This window comes from Hyaena hyaena, unplaced genomic scaffold, assembly GCF_003009895.1.
Source record: "Hyaena hyaena isolate Hyena2069 unplaced genomic scaffold, ASM300989v1 scaffold_48, whole genome shotgun sequence".
NCBI classification, from domain to species: Eukaryota; Metazoa; Chordata; class Mammalia; order Carnivora; family Hyaenidae; genus Hyaena; species Hyaena hyaena.
In genome coordinates, this window is record NW_024080680.1 from 4,666,471 (window position 1) to 4,686,110 (window position 19,640).

The 19,640-nt window shown below is 40.8% G+C and overlaps 1 protein-coding gene across 15 annotated transcripts in view; it reads right to left on the reverse strand.

The window, feature by feature from the left end:
• The window catches only part of MITF (melanocyte inducing transcription factor), a 224,444-nt gene that overhangs the window by 113,374 nt on the left and 91,430 nt on the right, over positions 1-19,640 (reverse strand). For 2 of the 15 annotated variants that reach the window (XM_039230582.1, XM_039230580.1), the window contains exon 1: positions 17,249-17,345. The exons of the other annotated variants lie outside the window; for them this stretch is intronic. The gene's annotated coding sequence lies outside the window, so the exon portion shown is untranslated. Of the gene's footprint in view, positions 1-17,248; positions 17,346-19,640 lie in introns of those variants that run through there. 15 annotated transcript variants of the gene reach the window in all.

The following is a 19,640-nucleotide window of genomic DNA, read 5'->3' on the forward strand; positions in this document are numbered from 1 at the left end:
ACGTAGGGTTCTGAAAGCACTGTAAGTGGGCCTAGCCCCAGCCTCTCACCTAACAGTGGAAAATGAGCATGACTCTCAGATAGGATTCCATCCATACAGGGAGAGTGGGGACTTGGCCAAGGAGGACTGAGAATATCACAATGAAAGTGACACACCACATTTGTTGACAGTGCCTGTAAACAAGGCCTCCATCCAGGAAGAAAAGGGCCTGGGGGCGGCACGGGGCTGTGGGGTGGGGGGGGGTTGTTAATGGGCAGGGCAAGGCTGGGTAGAACACAACAGGCATGTTTCATGTTACTGCTTCAATATATAACAACTTCTCCTCTCTCAGTGTGAAGGTCACTTCTACCTGTGTTACCTCCTAGGGCACAAAGATAGCTTATAGTCCACTTCTGTTTTAATTTGTTTTTTTCTTAATTTCATAATGAGGTGCCAAGAGATTTCCAGTACAGATTTTCCCCACTAGCTGTATAATACTTTCACTCACTAGGTGGAGCCAACTTTATAGTGCTTTGGGATTTATGGACAGGTTTGTGTTGCACTTAAAAAAAAAAAAAAATCCATGCACAACTGCTGCGTACCACCAAAATATATTTTCACTTAAATTTCTCAGATTTTAATTTTAAAGGTCAAAGTTCCCATCATTTTACCAATCTACATATTTTATAATGCCTAAGCCCAAATCAGTATCAAACTATCAATAATGCCATAAAATGTGTTTAAAATATGGGCATTTTACAGCTTATTGGCACTTCTAATTTTTATTTATTAACATGGGTCTATTATTTTTTAATGACAATTTCCAAAATTACATTCTTTTTTTTTGTTTGCTTGGGGAGAAATGGAAGCAAATCATAAATGCAATAAGCATGATTCTCTCATTAGGCTCATGAAGACTCCCTCAAGAGTTGGAGGGATTTGGGCAAAGAGAGATGCAGGTAGATAGAAAGTAGACTTATGGGTGGTGGGAATATGGAAAATAGTCACCAGCACTTGCCAGAGGAAATGGCTGACCTCCAGGATCAGGGAAGGTCTAGCACCAAAACAGAAGAATGTACCACTGTCCACAGTCACCAGCCTGGGGCTGGGAGGGGGAAGGATGGAGATAAGGAAGGTTACATGATGGCTCTATCCTGTCAGTCATGGGAACTCAATGCCATTTCACTGAATTCTAACACTGAAGAGCAGTGGTTCACAACTGGGGATGATTTTGTCCCCAGGGGGCACTTGGCAAGGTCTGGAGATACTTTAGCTGTTACAAATGGGTAAGTGGGAGCTACCGGTACCAAGTGAGCCGAGGACAGGAATACTGCTAAACTCAGATAACAGACAGTAAAACTGTAATGAAAATCAAGAGAGGGATACCTGGGTGGCTCTGTCGGTTAAGCGTCCAACTCCGCCTCAAGTCATGATCTTGTAATTCACAAGTTCTAGCTCCGCATCAGGCTCTCTGCTATCAACACAGAGCCCACTTCAGATCCTCTGTCCCCTACCCGCCTTTCTGCCCCTTCCCCAGCATGCTCCCTCCCTCTCTCTCAAACACACACACACACACACACACACACACACACACACACAAAAGAAAAAAAAAAGAAAATCAAGAAAGTGATTAGCCTAAAATTCCAGGTGCCAGTTAGTTTGGTGGGGGCTAAAGAGAAGAATGTAATCAAAAATGAGACTTCTGGAATGTTTTCTGCCTTTAGATTTTTTTAAAACAGTATTTCTTTTTTTCTTTACTTTAATAAATAAATGTTTATTTACTTATTTTTGAGAGAGAGAAAGACAGAGAGTGAGCAGGGGAGGGTCAGAGAGAGAGGGAGATACAGAATCTGAAGCAGGCTCCAGGCTCTCAGCTAGCTGTCAGCACAGAGCCTGACGCGGGGCTCGAACCCACAAACTGTGAGATCATGACCTGAGCCGAAGTCGGATACTCAACCGACTGAGCCACCCAGGCGCCCCTCTGTGCCTTAAGATATAATGGGCACCTATTTATTCATTTTATTGGTCTTTACGAAGCCAGTAGGTTTTAGACATATTTAACAATTAGACATTGTTAACAGTTTAAAAAAAAACATTAAAAAGTATGAAGTGTAAGGGAACTGAAGAAATAGAGACAGCAAATATAGGTCACTCATTAAGAAGCCGAATAGTGAATTTTATCATCATTGGCTAACATACCACCCAGTCAGAGTTATCTTTTAGTCTTTACCCCTTAAGCCCCCACTGTCCAGTCACTTACCACCCCTAATCCCTCAGCCACCAAACTGCATCTCCTCTGCCCTCATGGTTATTGTGCCATGATTCAGTTCTGGCCTGGACTGCTGAGTATTCTCTCCACTCCCTCCATGTGCCCTACACCAACCTACCTGATAACGCTTCCTAAAGCATGGCTTGCAGTTTTTATGCAACTACTTTTATAAAATTAAAGTGTCATCAACAAAGAATAAATGTAGTTCAATTTTCTAATTTAGACTGGCAATTAAGGCCAACTTACCTTTGTAGTCTCAACTACTGTAAGTATTCCAAGCAATATGAATCTTCCAAGCAAATAAAACATACTCCTTCTCTAACCCTAGCCACATACTCTTGCTTGGGTTGTTCCCTTGCCTAGAGTACCTTTCATGCATCCATTATCCCTTTTTATTTTTTTATGAAAAATCATATACATTCCTAAATAAAATGAAATAGAGATGCATTACCAAATGTCAGCCAGGAAGGGAGCAAGTGGAACATTCAGAAGAAGTGGTGCATATACACACACTAGACTATTACGTGGCCATAAAAAAGGATGAGACCATACCAAATGCAACAACATGGACAGACCTAGAGTGTATTTTGCTAAGTAAAATAAGTCAACTGAGAAAAAAATTACATATTTCACTCATATGTGGAGTGAAAATATGACTAAAAATAACAAATGACTAAACAAAAAGCAGAATCCAAACTATAAATATAGCAAACTGATGGTATCTAGTGGGGCTGGGGGTAAGGAGAGTATGCCAGTGAGTGACGAGGAGTAGGAGATACAGGATTTCAGTTATGGAATGGGTAAGCCATGGGAATAAAAGGCACAACATAGGGAATATAGTCACTGATACTGTGCTAGCGCCACATGGTGACAGATGGTGGCTACACTTGTAGCAAGTCTAGCGTAACACAGAGAAGCTGAATCGCTGTCATACAGCTGAAACTAACACAACATTGTGTGTCGAATATACTCAAAAAACTTTAAAAAGACGACTGAACATACTCATACCTTATAACCTAATTATTCCACCTCTTGGTAGCTGCCAAACAGAAATGTATACGTGTGTTCACCAAAACCATATGGAAATAATGTACATGGCAGCACCTCTCATAAGAATGCAGAACTGTAGGCAACCCAAATGCTCATCAACAGAAGAGATAAATAGTGACGGAATTATTTAGGGGAACATTCCATGGGAATGTACTACTGCCACATAAAAGAGGGATGAACCTCACATACATAATCTTGAGGAAAAGAATACAGATATGAGAGTACATTCTGTATGATTCCATTTGTATAAAGTTAAATAACACATAGACGTGATTAATCAATGGTGTCAGAAGTCAGAACAGTGATTATGTTCCAGGGAACGGTTGTGTACCAGAAGACACAAGAGTGCTCTAATGGTCTCCTACACTGGGTGGAAAGTGATCAGGCGGTACACATAAGACGTGTATACTTTTCTGGAGAAATGTTATACTTCAATTAAAGGTTTATTGAAAAACATTTTCAAAATCTGCCCATTCTCCAATTTACTCCTTCACGGGGCTTCTTCACTTTGTTAAAAATAATGATCCCAACTAGATGCATCTCCCTCCTCTATCTAAATTCCCATAAGATAACTGCAATCCTAAAATTACCTTAGGGGTTTTTGTGCGTGTCTAACAAAGTCCAACTGTTAGACCACTGAGCACCTGGGCAAGTATTCCCTTCATCATTTCCCATAAAGTACTGTGTTATAGTAGCTCATCAATGAATATTTATGGGATTTAAATGACATACATTACCCCTTTCAAAGCAAGTCTACATTTCTGAGTGTTGGAAGAACGCTGGTGCTCCCTTTTTGAAATTACTTTAATTTTATATATTACCATTCACAATTTGGGTGTACAGTTCGGCAAATTTTGAAATATACAGACTGCTGTAACCACCACCACAGCCAAGATACAGAGCAGTTCTACCACCTCACAACACAGCCCTGGGCTGCCCCTCTGGAGTCAAAACATCGCCCACCCCCACCTCCTAGAAACCACCTATTTCTGTTCCTACCGTTTTGTCCTATGCAGAATGTCATATAATGAGAATCAAATACCTGGCGTTTGAGTCTATGTCCCGCCCGTCAGCAAGAACACTTGAGATCACTGGTGCCATCGGAGCGTCAGCAGCTCCCTCCTGTTCACTGCTACTTAGCACCCCATCCTACGGAGGAGCCGCGGCTGGTCTATCCTCCCTCTAGGGAAGCGACATTCGGGCTGTGTCCAGTTGCGGTGATCGTGAAGAAAGCTGTGATCCACTTTAAAGTGTTTTTTAAATGGATACTTAGAAGTAACTCACTCAAGGTCATACCGTTACCAGTGACAAAAAGAAACACTATACGCTTTTTTTTTTTTTTTAAATGACTGGGAAAAGTAGGAGTCGACAATATTTTCCCCTTATGTCAATGAATCCAGCTCACAATATATTTTCTGTGAGGAGATTTTTGAGCCCTCTTTTCTATATTTAGTGCACGTTAATGGGCCAGAGTTTCTAAGTATCCAACTAAAGCACTTTTCTAAAGGCAGCTTCTTGCCAATGTGACCCCATGGCTGTGCTATTAGAAATAGTGTGTATGTCTTGATCTATGCACAGCTATTCATCAGTGCTATGTAAATAAGTGATGAAGCCCTGGCGGCCTCTGTCTTTCATCTGACCTACTGGGCTCACTTGTGATGCACAGAGGGGACAGTAGTGACAGGCCTGGCACTCAAGGGCTCCAGGAACATGTGAGCAAATGGGCTACTTTGACGATTATGCACAGGGGTGGCTACAGTTGCACTTTTTTCTGTTGATTTAAACACAAAAAGCATATGTCCAAATCCTCTGGGGCAGAGTGTCCACATCACAAAATTTCCATTAGCTAGCATTTTGAGGTATCTGTCTGTGGAGCCCAAGCCACTGCACGACAGGGTTGAGGCCACAGGGAAAGGAAATGTCCGAGAACGACACTTCTGGTTGCTATCTGAACTGCACCTGCCTCTGTAGCCAGAGAAAGCACGTTAGTTCTAAGCCTTTAAAACTCAAGAGTGACATGATTAACTCTTTTTGTGGTAGCTCCATGACAGTCACTAGAAGAATCATAAGAACCTCACCCTTTAGCCCTTTGCAAAAGCTCTTACATAACAATAATAATAGCAGCTAATTATGGAAAGTATGCTATGCACTTTGGACTAAGTACATTGGTACATTTGCTAAGTACATTGGACTTACACATTTCCAGGCAGTACTTTGTTTTAATCCTCAATAAAAATCTTCTAACTTAAATTCTACCATGATGGCCCTTTTACCAAGGAGGAGAATGAGGTTCCGAGGGTCTTTATGACTTGCTGAAGGGTCTGCAGAGACGGGATTTCATTCAAGGCAGTCCGAATCTGCTCGCACGTTCTGAACCCAGATGCTACACCACCCCATAGCCCGGCCAGAAAATACATTCATTTATCCTGATACTCAAAACATGTATTATTATACCCATCCAAGGAAATAAATACAAATAAAATATGCTTCTCACCTCCAGGTGTTCATTACTTAGGGGGAGGGTGGAGAATCCTATAGACAATACTATCTTAATCTTTTTGGTCAAATCCTTTCCTGAGACTCATATGTAACTGCAGGCTCTGTAGATAAAGTCCACACTGGCAGATGCACAAAACTCACTAAATGCTTGAGAAATACCCTAGGAATCCCTAGAACACTTAAATAAGCTAACTATTAGCTTCAAGGGGTTTTGGTTAAGATAGAAGCAAAGTGTTGGATGAACTCAAAGGAGAAAGCCAAGGCACTGGCGTCTGAGAGGAATCTACCAGACAAAGAAGGAAGGAAGGGGGACTTCTATGGAGAGGTACTTGCTTCAGAAAGCTGGCACCAGGAAAAAGATCTAAAGACAAAAGAGGAGAGAAGCAGGGAAGCAAAGAGCAAGATGTGGATGTGGACACAGGCCAGGCAAGGTTCCTCTTTCTAGAAAGAAGGTGATGAGAAGAAGCTATGAGCCTAGGCTCCGAGGTCAGAAAAAAAACTAGGGTCAGAAGAAACTGGGTTCAAATCCAAGGTCATTCCTGTCTCATCAGCTGTGCACCCAGGGGGAAATTACTACAACCCATCTGGGCATCAGATTCCTTGTCTGTAAAATGGGAAGAAGAGCCCCAACATCACAGGCTGCTGTGAGATAACCCGAGGAATAAAGCACGACAGGCCCTTGGCACAAAACCTGAAAGGGTAGGGGCACTCTACAATGCAGCTGCTATTCTTAACAACCTCATTACCACCACCACCAGCAGCACCACGGCCTGATGCTAACACGGCCCCACACAAGGAACTCTGCCATAACAGCAACGGAACTGAACTTTCTGATATGTGTCTGGCTCAACCTGCTACATACTTAGATGCAGGAGGGGCTGCAGAAGGATCTTTGTCCAAACAAAATCCCAGTGCTAAAAGCCGGCTCTCAAAATACTCTTGTAAACTTATACCTTATTATTCTTATTAATCACATAAAGATTTGAGAGGCATATTCTAGAAAAGGGAGTTAAAAACCAGGAATTATGGGGCGCCTGGGTGGCTTAGTCGGTTAAGCGTCCGACTTTCGCTTAGGTCATGATCCTGCGGTTCGTGGGTTCGAGCCCCTCGTCGGGCTCTGTGCTGACTGCCAGCTCAGAGCCTGGAGCCTGTTTCAGTCTGTGACTCCCTCTCTCTCTGACCCTCCCCTGCTCACGCTGTCTGTCTGTCTCTCTCTCTCTCTCCCTCCTAGAAATAAAAATAAAACATTAAAAAAAAATTTTTTTTAAAAAAAAACAAAAAAAAAAAACCAGGAATTATGATGACTATTGGAACATCTGTGGTAGGCTTGTTTTATATTTTTAACAACATCAGTGTCTGCTCTTTTCTTAAGTGAGAATAGAGGCCATTATCAAGAGCTAAAGAGATGTTACATGCTGTTGTCATTACTACCATGTCCATAGCAAGAGTCAGAGAACATATATTCTTCAAAGCCTTTCTGTATCCTATTCATCTGTGGCACTATTCCTGGCATGGCATTACTATGTAAAAAGAAGAAAATGGTGCAAATATTCTACCCAGTTCTTCTTAGTCAGTATGTGTCCAGTAATACTGTATTTGAAATTCTTCATGCGGTCTAGGAGCTAACATAAAAGTAATATACTGGAACCCATCCATGAATGCTCGAGGAAATGTAGAGAATATTTTGTTGTGATTCCTCAGCCATGGTAATAGACAGAACATTCATGAAACCCTTGCTCTTAAAAATGTTCCATGGCCAGCCAATATTTGCCAGAGTGACACTGCCATATAGTCAGCACTGGAAAAACAAAGTCATGAGAAACACAACCATTCTCATCTTCCCCAAAAAGCTGGCCAAGGTATCTGCTTCCCTCGGCTGTCTAGGCTGACACCATCCACAAAACTCAGAATGTCCCCCTCGCTTTAAAGCACACAAATCAATGAAAAATGTAGGGATCCCAATGATCCTTCCTGAACCCAACAGACTCTTAACAAATCCTCAGAGCTTCCTTTCAGCTTGAAATTTGTTCTCCTGCAAAAGTACAGTTGTAAATGAGTTCATTCTATCAAAAGTAGAAATAAGCCATAGAACCCAACTGTCCTGGAGCAAGCAGAAGAATGTTGTGTTCACGAGTTGGGGACAGAAGGGAAGCATGGAGGCTGACAAGAAGATAGTATTTCTAGCACATCATTAAACATGAATGTGATGGAAAGAGCCGATAGGCTGTGAAGTTTGTGGAATGTGATTATGACAGAAAATACCCAGGTGTTACCAGAATTAAAAGAAGATTCATGTTAGGAAGGGGCTCCCAAATGCCTTTCGGAAAATCTGATAAGTCCTCAAGAAACTGAGAAATTGGAGCATAGACAAGAAAACAAGATAAGTGTGATAGACCAAGTAGACCTTTCTCTCCATCTAAAACCTATAGGTAAAAGAAAATTCTATCACAGAAAGCATCTTTAGTTACTAATGCCACAACCACAGTTCATGTCGCCTAAGTGCATTTTTTCCATACTTCTATTTCTTTTTTTTAAATTTTTTAATGTTTATTTTATTTTTGAGAGACAGAAAGAGAGACAGAGCACAAGTGGGGGAGGGCAAATAGAGAGAGAGAGAGAGAGACAGAATCTGAAGCAGGCTCCAGACTCCAAGCTGTCAGCAAAGAGCCTGTCGTGGGGGTCAAACTCAAACCATGACATCATGACCTGAGCCAACGTCAGACACTTAACTGACTGGACCACTCAGACACCCCTCCATATTTGTATCTCTATAGTTGTTAGTTATTCTTTCCTGTAAGCAATACATTCTTAGGGTTAGGGACACAACCCCTGGACTCAAATTCCCTGGCTTTGCCATTTACTGGCTCTAAGCCTTCCTATTCCCATCTGCAAATGGGCTTAGTAACTAAATAAGCTAAAGCAAATAAGACATTAACACTTGACACCCTTGTAGTCTTTTTGATCTGCTCTACTTCCAGTGTATCTTTCTTGGGAAGGAAACAGGCAGAATGTACAATATCTTTCCAGTCTAACTCCCACACCGCTTATAGAAGAGTTGAAAATGTATGCTGGATTTGATTTATTCACTCTTTAACAGATATTTATATTAACCCTCTATGACGAGCCCACAGCTACTATGCCATAAGTTGGGAGACACCAATGAGCAACAGATGTACCAACCAAGATACAGTCCCTGCCCTCAGTCTCCCTCCCTGTGCAAGGGGACCGATGGTAAGTTGAATTTGGAGAACTGGCCCCCTACTGAGCAGGCTTGTGTCTTCAAAAGGAAACCTTCAAGGAATCCCAGGTTCCATTCCTGGGTCCTTAGAGTTCCCACGTGTACTTTGTAGATGTGTCTTACTAAGCAGAGAGAATACAGACTCACCATTAAGGAAAAATTCCTGTACACACGCCTCCCAGCTGGTCATGTCATTCATTAATCTATGGGACTGCAATATATACTGAGCTAAGACTCTGCTTTGGAAATGCTTTTGTATGTTTTTAAAACCATTTATGTATCCATCTATTAATTGAACATATATTTATTGAACACGTGCCAAGAGCTGAAGACCAGATGGGACCTTGGGTAGTGACTGGAGAGAGAGAGCCACGGTCTTTCTCCAATTTAGAATGTTAGCATTTTAGAGGTGAGTTCACAGACATGGTCCAGACACAGATGTGGTCCAGACAGCAAAAGCAACTGACCCGGGTTCACACCATGAGGAGAGGCAGCACTGAAATAAAGGCCATGTCTAATGTCCAATCCAAGTGTGTTCACTTCTCAAGAATTGTCCTCTTGTTACTACTACCTGCTCACCCTACAGTGCTCTTCCCCACACAGCTGCATGGTCTGCTTGTCACTTAGTTAATTCACATCTCTATTCAAAAGAAACCTCTGAGGCGAGGTCCAATCTATCAGCCTCAAATGAAACAGGAGGCCCTCCCAGCTTTATTCGTCTTCCTAGCACTTACCCCTCACTTACCAGAAAGGAAACTCAAGCAGGGCCTATATTTTTTGCCTTGCTCCCCGCGCCGCCCCCCCAGCACAGGAGCCCTGCCTGGCACAGAATCAGTGCTCCATAAATACTGCTGCATGAATGAGCCCAACATCCTTTTTGTCTACATCTCCATCTTTATAATACTCCTGCTGAGGAAGCTTACAACCCCGAGACTGGGGAGAAGAGGGACAATAAGAATCCAACTCATTCAACGAGAATGTTATGAAAAGAGCCGACAGGCTGTGAAGCACATGGAATGCGACTACGGCAGGTAGAAAATATGCCAAAGTATAAGATATACTTAACCCGCAAAATGAACTGGGGTGGTGTTCCAACAGTGCATTAATAGGAACAACGGGTTACACACAGAGGAAATGGAGAGATTCAGAGCGCTGGCATTCAGCATTAGGGTCATGGAGAGAACAGAGACGGGAAGATGTGGTGAACGAGACCCACGCCCATCCCAGGGTGAATGCTGGCTCATTCTTAGTGGGACTTCAGCTTTCTTGAAGGAAAACAGACACCTGAGTTGTATGAAAAAGAATATTTCTACATTAATTCAGAGCTGTATTCAACACTATTCTGACTACCCTCACATCTGACAGCAAGATTCAGACCAGCAGCACGTATGGTCTTCCCTGGCCATGTCCCCAGGTGCCAGGGCAGGGCCAAATGTAGGGCACTGAAGGATGACCTCTCATGGTCTCTGCAGTTGGCAAATAACCTCCAAGGAGGTTCTTGCTGTCCGAATCCTCCCTCTTAGAACTGAATGAACAACCATTCTGACATACTTAGCTTTTCAGTTCTTAATGCAAGATCGTGGAAAGTCAACCAATCTTCACTACAAAACAACGTTTCCCAGAGTCTCTGGGAAGTATTACAAACAAACGCCAAATACTTGCAGAGATCCTGATGGTAGAATCATGTAGACACTAAAATAAGTCAGAGAAAGAATTGAAATAATTTTAATTTTTTTCATAGTGTTTGTTTTTGAGAGGGACAGATTGAGTATGAGCAGGGGAGGGGCAAAGAAGAAAGGGAGACACAGAAACTGAAGCAGATTCCAGGCTGTGAGCTGTCACCACAGAGCCTGACGCGAGGCTCGAACTCGTGAACTGCAAGATCATGACCTGAGCTAAAGTCAGACGCTTAACTGACTAAGCCACCCAGGCGTCCCAGAACTGAAATCATTTTAAATTCCTGTCAGACAAAAAATTAAAAACAGAACACTAACTTCTTTCTCCTTGGATTATTTCATTTTTCATCTGTTTCTTCCCAAAAGGGCTTAAAGCAGCATATGTAAAAGCACACAGCATGAAGATGAAACAGCAAAAAATTAATGTGTGTGGATGAAGGAAGGAAGAAGAAGGAAAGAGAATTCAAGAAGAAAATTAAATGAACTTAATAAATTAGTATATAAAATACAAATAGAGTCTGCATGTTTTTTAGAGGTGGGTCACAAATTGCTTTCTGAGCTGGGGACAGACAGTCCAATGTCTTTGGAGGCCAAGCAGTTAGAGTAAAGGAATAAAAGCAACTGAAAAGAGCCTGTTTTGTTTTAAGGAAAATGCCATAATATTGTTGGCTCCCATGGTTGTCATGGAGACACGTGAGCCCAATGTTACTAGATCTGATTTTTCATTAGATGCTGGAAATTCAAACACACTTGTGTGAAATCTTCCCATTTTCCAATGTTGGCAAACTAGCTTTGATTTTGGTTTTAAAAAAAAATATGTGTGAGTTAAAGAAAACATGCGTGTGACCATAAAGAGGAAGAAGACATGATCAGTTATATGACTAAATATACCCATAAACTAACCCAAAGCTGCAAAGAAGTACAGTCATCTGTGGTATTGAAACCTCAAGACTGTTCTCCTGAGAGTCCAGAGGACACTTTAATATCCACAAGTTAAGCACCCCATGCATTCAAGATTTATAGGGCTCTATCTCATAATGACCTTCAACAGAGGCTAAGAGCATAACACTAAGTCTAATTTAGTAGAACTAACTGCCAGGATAGACAGGTTGCAAATATATTCTCAAATATAAAGATTTCTGCTGGTTTGGTTAATTTTAAGTATTGATTTTACAGATTTCCCTTAACTAATTTTTAACCAGTTACTCTTTTGATAAATGTAAAATTCTCATGCCTTTCTTTAACGTTATTTCACAAATCAAAGCAAAAGCCACCATGGATAATAATTTTTCAAACTGCATTCTCTTCTTCTCCCATTGTTTTTGAGTATACAAAGGAATGGATGAACCTCCATCTTTCAAACTGTAATTCATAAACCTTGGTTTTTCATAGCAGCATTTAAATTTTTTTTTTAATGTTTATTCATTTTTGAGAGACAGAAAAAGACAGAGTGTGAGTGGGGGTAGAGGGAGTGGGACAGAGAGAGAGGGAGACATAGAATCCAATCCAGGGTCAAGGTTCTGAGCTGTCAACACAGAGCCCAATGTGGGGATGGAATTCACAGACCCCAAGATCATGGCCTGAGCTGAAGTTGGTTGCTTAACCGAACGAGCCACCCAGGCTCCCCTCACAGCAGCAATTTGATTAAGTACTGAGTTACACCATGTTCAAGATTAGACTCCCTGACTAGGTCCCAAGAAGGAGGTATTCTATGGGGCTAGGAAGTTCAAGGCCATTCACTTTAATGGACAGTCCATCTGGCAGTCACTTTGTGACTGCTGAAGAATCTGGCACACCTCCAGTCACTGGCCAACAAAGGATAAACACATAGGACCAAATGTCTCAAAAGAGCATTGTTCTATATCTGTTCCAGGTCACAAACAAAAGGACAATCAAGTTCTACGCCGCTCAGCAGTGTTACATGAAATCCCTGGGATGGTGGTGATAGTGAGGTTGGATTCCAACCTGGGTTCTTGACATACATAGAACTAGTGCAGCTCTATTTCATGTATCTCATGTACATTCAGTTGTTTCTAAAATGCAAATTTGTTCATGACTGATACCTGCATTGACACATGAGAGACCAATTTGCACATAACTCAAATGAATTTTGGTTTGCTATGCATTATGTTGTTTGCAAAGGACAGTGGGTGAACACAGAAAATGCACCTGGCTGAATCAAGCCATGTAGGAATACACAAAATGCACACACTTCAAACATCTACCAGCTATCACAGTTCACCATGCCGATTATGCACACACTGATCCACTTCTAGAGCTACAACTTTCCATCAATTTTAGATAAGTTTCCTTCCACTGCAGCTCCCCTCCCCCCCCCACTGCAATTTACAAGCTGCAGTCCTTCTAACACCCACTTCCACATGAAAACACCAGGTCTTTTCAAGGCAAACTACCAAGTTTATTGCTGTATTTATATACTGCTTAACCATTTAACAAGTGTAGCATTGTCTCCTCTTTTTACTACGTTCCTATCTTTTCTTCTCTTAATATGGCAGTGATAAAGTTTTTGAGTATAGTACCCCTAACACAATTTTTCCTATAGACTCCATGGCATCTACTGCATGATTTTGCCTAGACTGGTGATTTTTTTTAGAAATGCATTATGTTGTGTTATAGCAGAAATGACTCTCCTAAGACTCTACATAAAACATTTGAAAAAATGAATTTTGCTACAGTGTAAGTTCTACTCAAAGCTACCATCCTCTGTACTCCAGGGGACACCATTCACATCATATTTGAAGTGTATCCTTTTTATTATAAATTAATTAACCTGGCATCTAAGAAATAATTATGTGAGGCCTAATATGTTTCATGTAAGTACTAAGTTCCAAAGAATGTACTTGCTCAGGTTAGAAAACTAAAAGAAAGCCAAAAAATGCATAAAATCAAAATCATCCACAATCTTAAAATGCAAACATTTTGATGTTTTCATTTTCAGTCTTTTTTCTTTGCATATGTCATACTACCATCCCTGCTATGCACACTACTTCATCTGACCTATTTATCTTAACTTGGCTTAAAAACTGATCTGCCATTTATAAATCAAATATGCTCATTTTCGGGGGTTGGGAGGGGGGAATATTGCCAAACTGATTCAATCATTTAACATTAATAAGCACACACTATCTGCTTAGCACTATGCTCTGTGACATACAAATTAGAATACTCAATAGACTATGCTTAACCACCAAGAAAATTTCTATAACTTTCCAAATTTGGCAGAGTTAAAACATTTCTTGCCCTTAAGATTAATCACTATTTTCATTCTAGTTCTAAGATTTGTTAAAAATATAAATTATATAAATAGCACATTTGGAAAAGAAAATGGACTTGTACTATTAGTTTCCTGCAAATTACAGCTTCAAGTACCGCATTCTGCCCTTTCATCTGTCACCTTTTCAAATATTGTACCACCAAAATTACCTATAGGAACAAAGCTGCATTTGAATATTTCTAAGTGGTAAACACACATATTAAAGTCTCATGAAGACTGCCTACTAATTTTTCCTCTTTATTTTTTTCACCAGGGTTATTTTAAGTGTTGATTTTTTGTGTGTGAATACAGATTTAGGATTTTAGTAAATTACATGTAAGATATAAACATACATACACAGATACACATATGTATATGTGTGTGAGATCAAATATATCTATATATATGTATTCATGAAAGATATAGATAGTTATAAATATACGCATGTTATACATGGAAGATATAGATACATATATTAAGTGCAAGATACAGTCACATAGATATATACATATATATATGCATGTATGTATCAATCAAAGATTGGACTCAAATATATTCTTTTTTTATTTCTTTAATGTTTATTTTATTTTGTGGGGGGAGGGGCTGAGACAGAGACACATACACAGAATCCAAAGCAGGCTCCAGGCTCCAAGCTGTCAGCACGGAGCCTGACATGTGGCTCGAACCCGTGAACCATGAGACATGACCTGAGCCAAAGTCAGACACTTAACTGACTGAGCCACTCAGGTGCCCCTCAAATATATATTCTTAAATGTTCCTTCCTACCAAATGTGAAATATGTTTGCCAGTCTGTCTGTTTAAGCTAAATCCCCTAACTAGCAACAAGCAACTAGGAATAAAAAGCTATTTGATATTTCATCCACTATTGCCATTTGATGAGATGCTGAGAAAAAGCAAGAAATGAGAGCAATAGACCAAAATCAAGAGGCTTGATAATCCATAATACACCTAATAATCTTTTCAGAAATCCATCGATAATTGATTTTACTCTTTTCTTTACAGGTTTTAAAAAAAGGTGTTTGGCTTGGTCATTGTGCAAGTTCCAAACCTGGGGAGGGAAAAAACACTGGAAAAGGTCACAAGGTATCTCCAGCTACCAATCTCCACCACAGTTTACTCTTCTTTCTCTCTCACTGAAAAAAGACAATTGTCTTATTATTATCACAATTTCCAGAGGGTGAGGGGGAGTGGTAGTTAAGCCTTCAATCCAGATTTCTCTCTGTGTGTGCGACATGATGGATTGAGTGTTCCAGCTCACCCTGGGCTCTAACTTTTCTCAAATCTCACAACAATTCACCTTGTTTTACAAACTCCTGGGAAGGCTGTGTTTAGAAGGGGTGAAATTGAACCCCCTAACTTTTCCACCACTATGTATCTCACAGCCCAGGGCGCTCACATCCTTGCCCGCAGGGCTAAAAGCAAGGCCTGGGAGCAGGGTCTGAATCCATCATCAGTAAAGAAGACGTCTCTTCGCAACCTCAGATTTTATCTCACTTCTACTCCTGATATACTCTTGCTTTTATCAGCAGAAAAAAAATTCCTAAATAATTGACTAGCTAGATTACTGCAACTTTTGCTCCCCTTCTCCAAATATTCAAGAATGACCAAGGCTCTAGAAAGAGGGGCCCCCATTAATCACCTCTAACTTCAGGGAGCCCTTGGCAGAGGGCTTCAGACTGTGCGGATACTTCTAGGTGACAACACAGAGCACTAAGGACATGGTTGCTTCTAAAGCCTACTTTATAACCTAATGTGAATGTTTTCACTTTTTAGAAAAAAATCAACGGTGGGGCACCTGGATGGCTTAGTCGGTTAAGCGTCCGACTTTCACTTAGGTCATGATCTCACGGTTCGTGGGTTCGAGCCCCGCATCAGGCTCTGTGATGACTGCCAACTCAGAGCCTGGAGCCTGCTTCAGATTCTGTGTCTCCCTCTCTCTCTGACCCTCCCCTGCTCACGCTGTCTCTCTCTCTCTCTCTCCTAGAAATAAATAAAACATTAAAAAAATTTAAAAAAAAATCAACGGATATTCCCTTTACCCAGTCTTTCCTGAGGTGCTACATTTAGAGCAAGATCAATGTTCTCCTTCTGGAGTACTGAACAGTAATGAACAGAAATCTTGAGGCAAGGTCCCTCTGAGCCCACATAGATATCAGTGCCATTCAGAGAAGCTATCAGCCACCGACATGGCTCGGCCCTCACATCACAGTGACCTCCATCAGCCTGAGAGCTGGGGGCGAAAGGGGAAGGGCAGTACCCCCAACCCATGGCTGACGGAGGATTCAACTGGGCTCTTCCACACCCTCCAGCCCAGGCTCCTCCGCACACTCTGCCATTTAGAGAGAGCTGGTGAGACCCCATCATTCATCAAGAGTGTTCTAAAAAGATACAAGATAAAGCCCTCAACTGTGCTAGATACCGGAAGGAAAAAAGCAGCCGCAAAATGAAAACTGCCTTTTTTAGCTATGGTTAAACATTTTTTTTTAAAAATCACATGCTTTTGCTCCCCATACTATAGCTAATGAAAGGGGCATTTAACATCCAGTGGGAAAAGCAGGGGTTTTATAATTTCGTCAGCAATTACTACAAAGCTCATTTGTAAGAGCTTGGCGAATCCTCACTTATTCTGACCTCGAGAGCCAACAATCTCTGAGGTTAGAATCCAGGGAATTATTCTAATGTTTAATGTTCTCCCGGATCCCTTTAAGAGAGAGAGAGAGAAAAAAAAAATGAACTTCACATCAACTGATGCATGACATTGTTTCAATCCAAATAAAAAAAGGGGGGGGTGCAGGTTGAAACCATTATAACATGTCATAAAGCATCAGTAATGGCCACTCAGCAAGAGCTAAACCATTTTTAAGGTCATAAACAAGCACATAAAGTGTGCTACACTAATTTATTGGAAACATCCTCTTTAAAAGAAAGGGTCGCAGAGGGCTCCAGCTCAATCACATTGCTCTCCTCACGCCAGCCACAGAGCTTACATATGACCTTTGCAATTCCCCTTGCAAATTCTTTCAGCACTTGGGCATTCCACTTTTAAACTTAGGGGGAGGTGAGGCAAAGCTATAAAAATCAGCAGCAGGAACACTGGAAAATGCTGGAATAAGATAAATGTCTTTCTCACGGAAGAAATGCGGGCACTATTAATTTACGGAATCCAATGCAAAAAAAAGGCAACTAGTCAGACCTCCTTCACCGCTTATAGTTTAAACCCAGAAAAGCAAAATCAGACTTACCCTGGGAAGCCATCCTATAGGCTGACTCAGAAAAGCAGCCTGTTGACAAGCCAAAAACAGCTACAAACCAATGCTCCAAAAACTCGCTGGGTTTAATCCTCTCATCCACCTACTAACCCCTGCTACTACGTATGCATCTGGCTTTTGTTAAAGAACTTCTGCAAACGTACAGGGGATGAGTAATCGCTCAGACTTCGTAAAACATGCCAAACCCATCACTAATAACAGTAGTTTCATTTACTCATCACATTTTTTAGTGCCTTTATTTTATTTTTCTAAGCAAAATTAGTGTTTTTTTGCTGATGCAAATTTCCTGCCACTAGAGCATGCACTTATTGTCCAAAATCAGTAGGCTGCCTGGTGTGTCCCTAATTTTCTGGGGGTCCTTGTCAGCAGTCGGTAATGTTGAACTAATATAGAAAGGCACAGCCTGCCTGACAAACTATCTTTTAAAATTAATATTACCAAAAAATAGTATTACCAGCCAATTCTACTTTCTTTTTTTTTTGCACTGAAAAAGGCAATTGTTTTATTATAAAAGTTATTAGAAATACTGAAGAATAGGAAGCATAAATTGATCCTTCATTGTCTTCCCATCCACTCCCTGCTCTTTGAGGCAATCACTGGTCCAAAGCTTTTAATGTATACTCCACAAATTTCTATTTACATATAATGCATGTGTATTCACACACACACTTCAAAGAAACTCTTGGGGACTGATGAGTTCTGGACATCAGTATTTTCCAACTTTTAAAAAGAGAACAGTACATACACAGTATAATATTCCCAGTGGGATGAAGCAATAGCTCATAACCAAGTGCATTAATACTTCTGCTAGAAACATATAAATATTAAACTGAGATAATAAAGACTATAAATAGCCTCGTGTCATTTTAGGTCAAGTAATCCTGCCAAATGAAGTAAAAAAAAAAAAAAACCTTCCATATCAGAGATTTTTGGATTTCAGAATTGTGGATAAGGGATTTCTCCCAGTTACTTACCCAATTTTGAAGACTTTCCTTTCCTTTTTATTCCAAATGTTTGTGATAGGAATTTAGAAAAATATACATAAGTAAAAATTAAAGTCCCCTGTAAAGTCCCACCACCCAGAGACCTGAGTTTTATTTAGTAGTATAGACTTGGTACTCTGTTGGGCAGATTAAAAAATTAAAGCAAATGAAATTCCTGTTTTCATACCATGTAGAAAGTAATGCCAGTTTTAAAAAATTAGAAGGCAATGTGTTAACAAAGTTCAAAGGAGGTATTAGTTGGATGTGTATTCTTTTAGGCAGTTACCTAGCACCTTTTATGCCACTTCCTGTGTTTTGGGGAATTCCTCTTTTATGAGTTCAGAGGGAAACAGAGTTGGCTTCCACAGTGGAAGCCAAGTGCTCACTTTCCAGACTCCCTTGCAGCTTGGGTAAGACATGTGCCTTTCATTCCACCAATCAGATGTACCTGGGCCAGACTGTGCAGACCTGTGCTCTGGCAAGGAAAGAAAGAGCTACATCTGGAAGGCGCAGGGGTATAGGGTTTGGCTGTATGATTTAATGATCTGCCTCGGTTAGGTCAATGTTGCAAGCTACAATGTCTTCACCCAGCATTCTTGTTCTATAGTGTACTGGGGCATGGTTCCTCACCAGTCAGCCTCAGCCTGCTTCACTGGCCTCCCTGGGGTCCCAGCCTCTTGAATATTCTGTGCAATAAACTCTTTCTACTTAAACTGAACCAAGCTTAGTTGTCTGTTGATACCATGAAGAAATTTGACCGCTGCAAGGAGGAAATCTCTTTTAACAAGGCAAGGCAGCATGATGTAGTGACAAGAAAAAAGCTAACTAAAAGCCAAAGATAGCAGCTTTCAGAACTGGACTCATAACCCCATCTTATACCAAATATCTCGGGAAGTGAGGGCAGGCTTACTGTTTTATTCGAACATCAATTTCCCTATCTGCAAAATAGTAATACCCACCTTGCAAAACTGTTCAGGAGAAAGAAATAAGCTCTTTCATTTATTCACTCATTCATTCATTCACACACTTCACTGAGCTTCTATTATGTGACATACGCTGTGCTCAAATATCAGGTACTAGAGTGGCCAGACGTAGCAAATAAAACTACCAGACATCAAATCGAATTTGAGTTTCAAATAAACCACAAACAACATCTAGCATAAGCAAGTCCCACATCTGGGATATACTTATACTTTAAAATGTCCTATTTCGGGGACATACTTACATTAAAATATTATTTGTTTTGCTCTTAAATTCAAATTTCTCTGGTGTCCTCTATTTCATCTGTCCTATATTTCATCTCAGTAAAGACTACTGCACCCAAGAGGCAAAGTCCTTGTTGTCATGGACCTTTCATCTACTACTACAGGTCTACTACTACG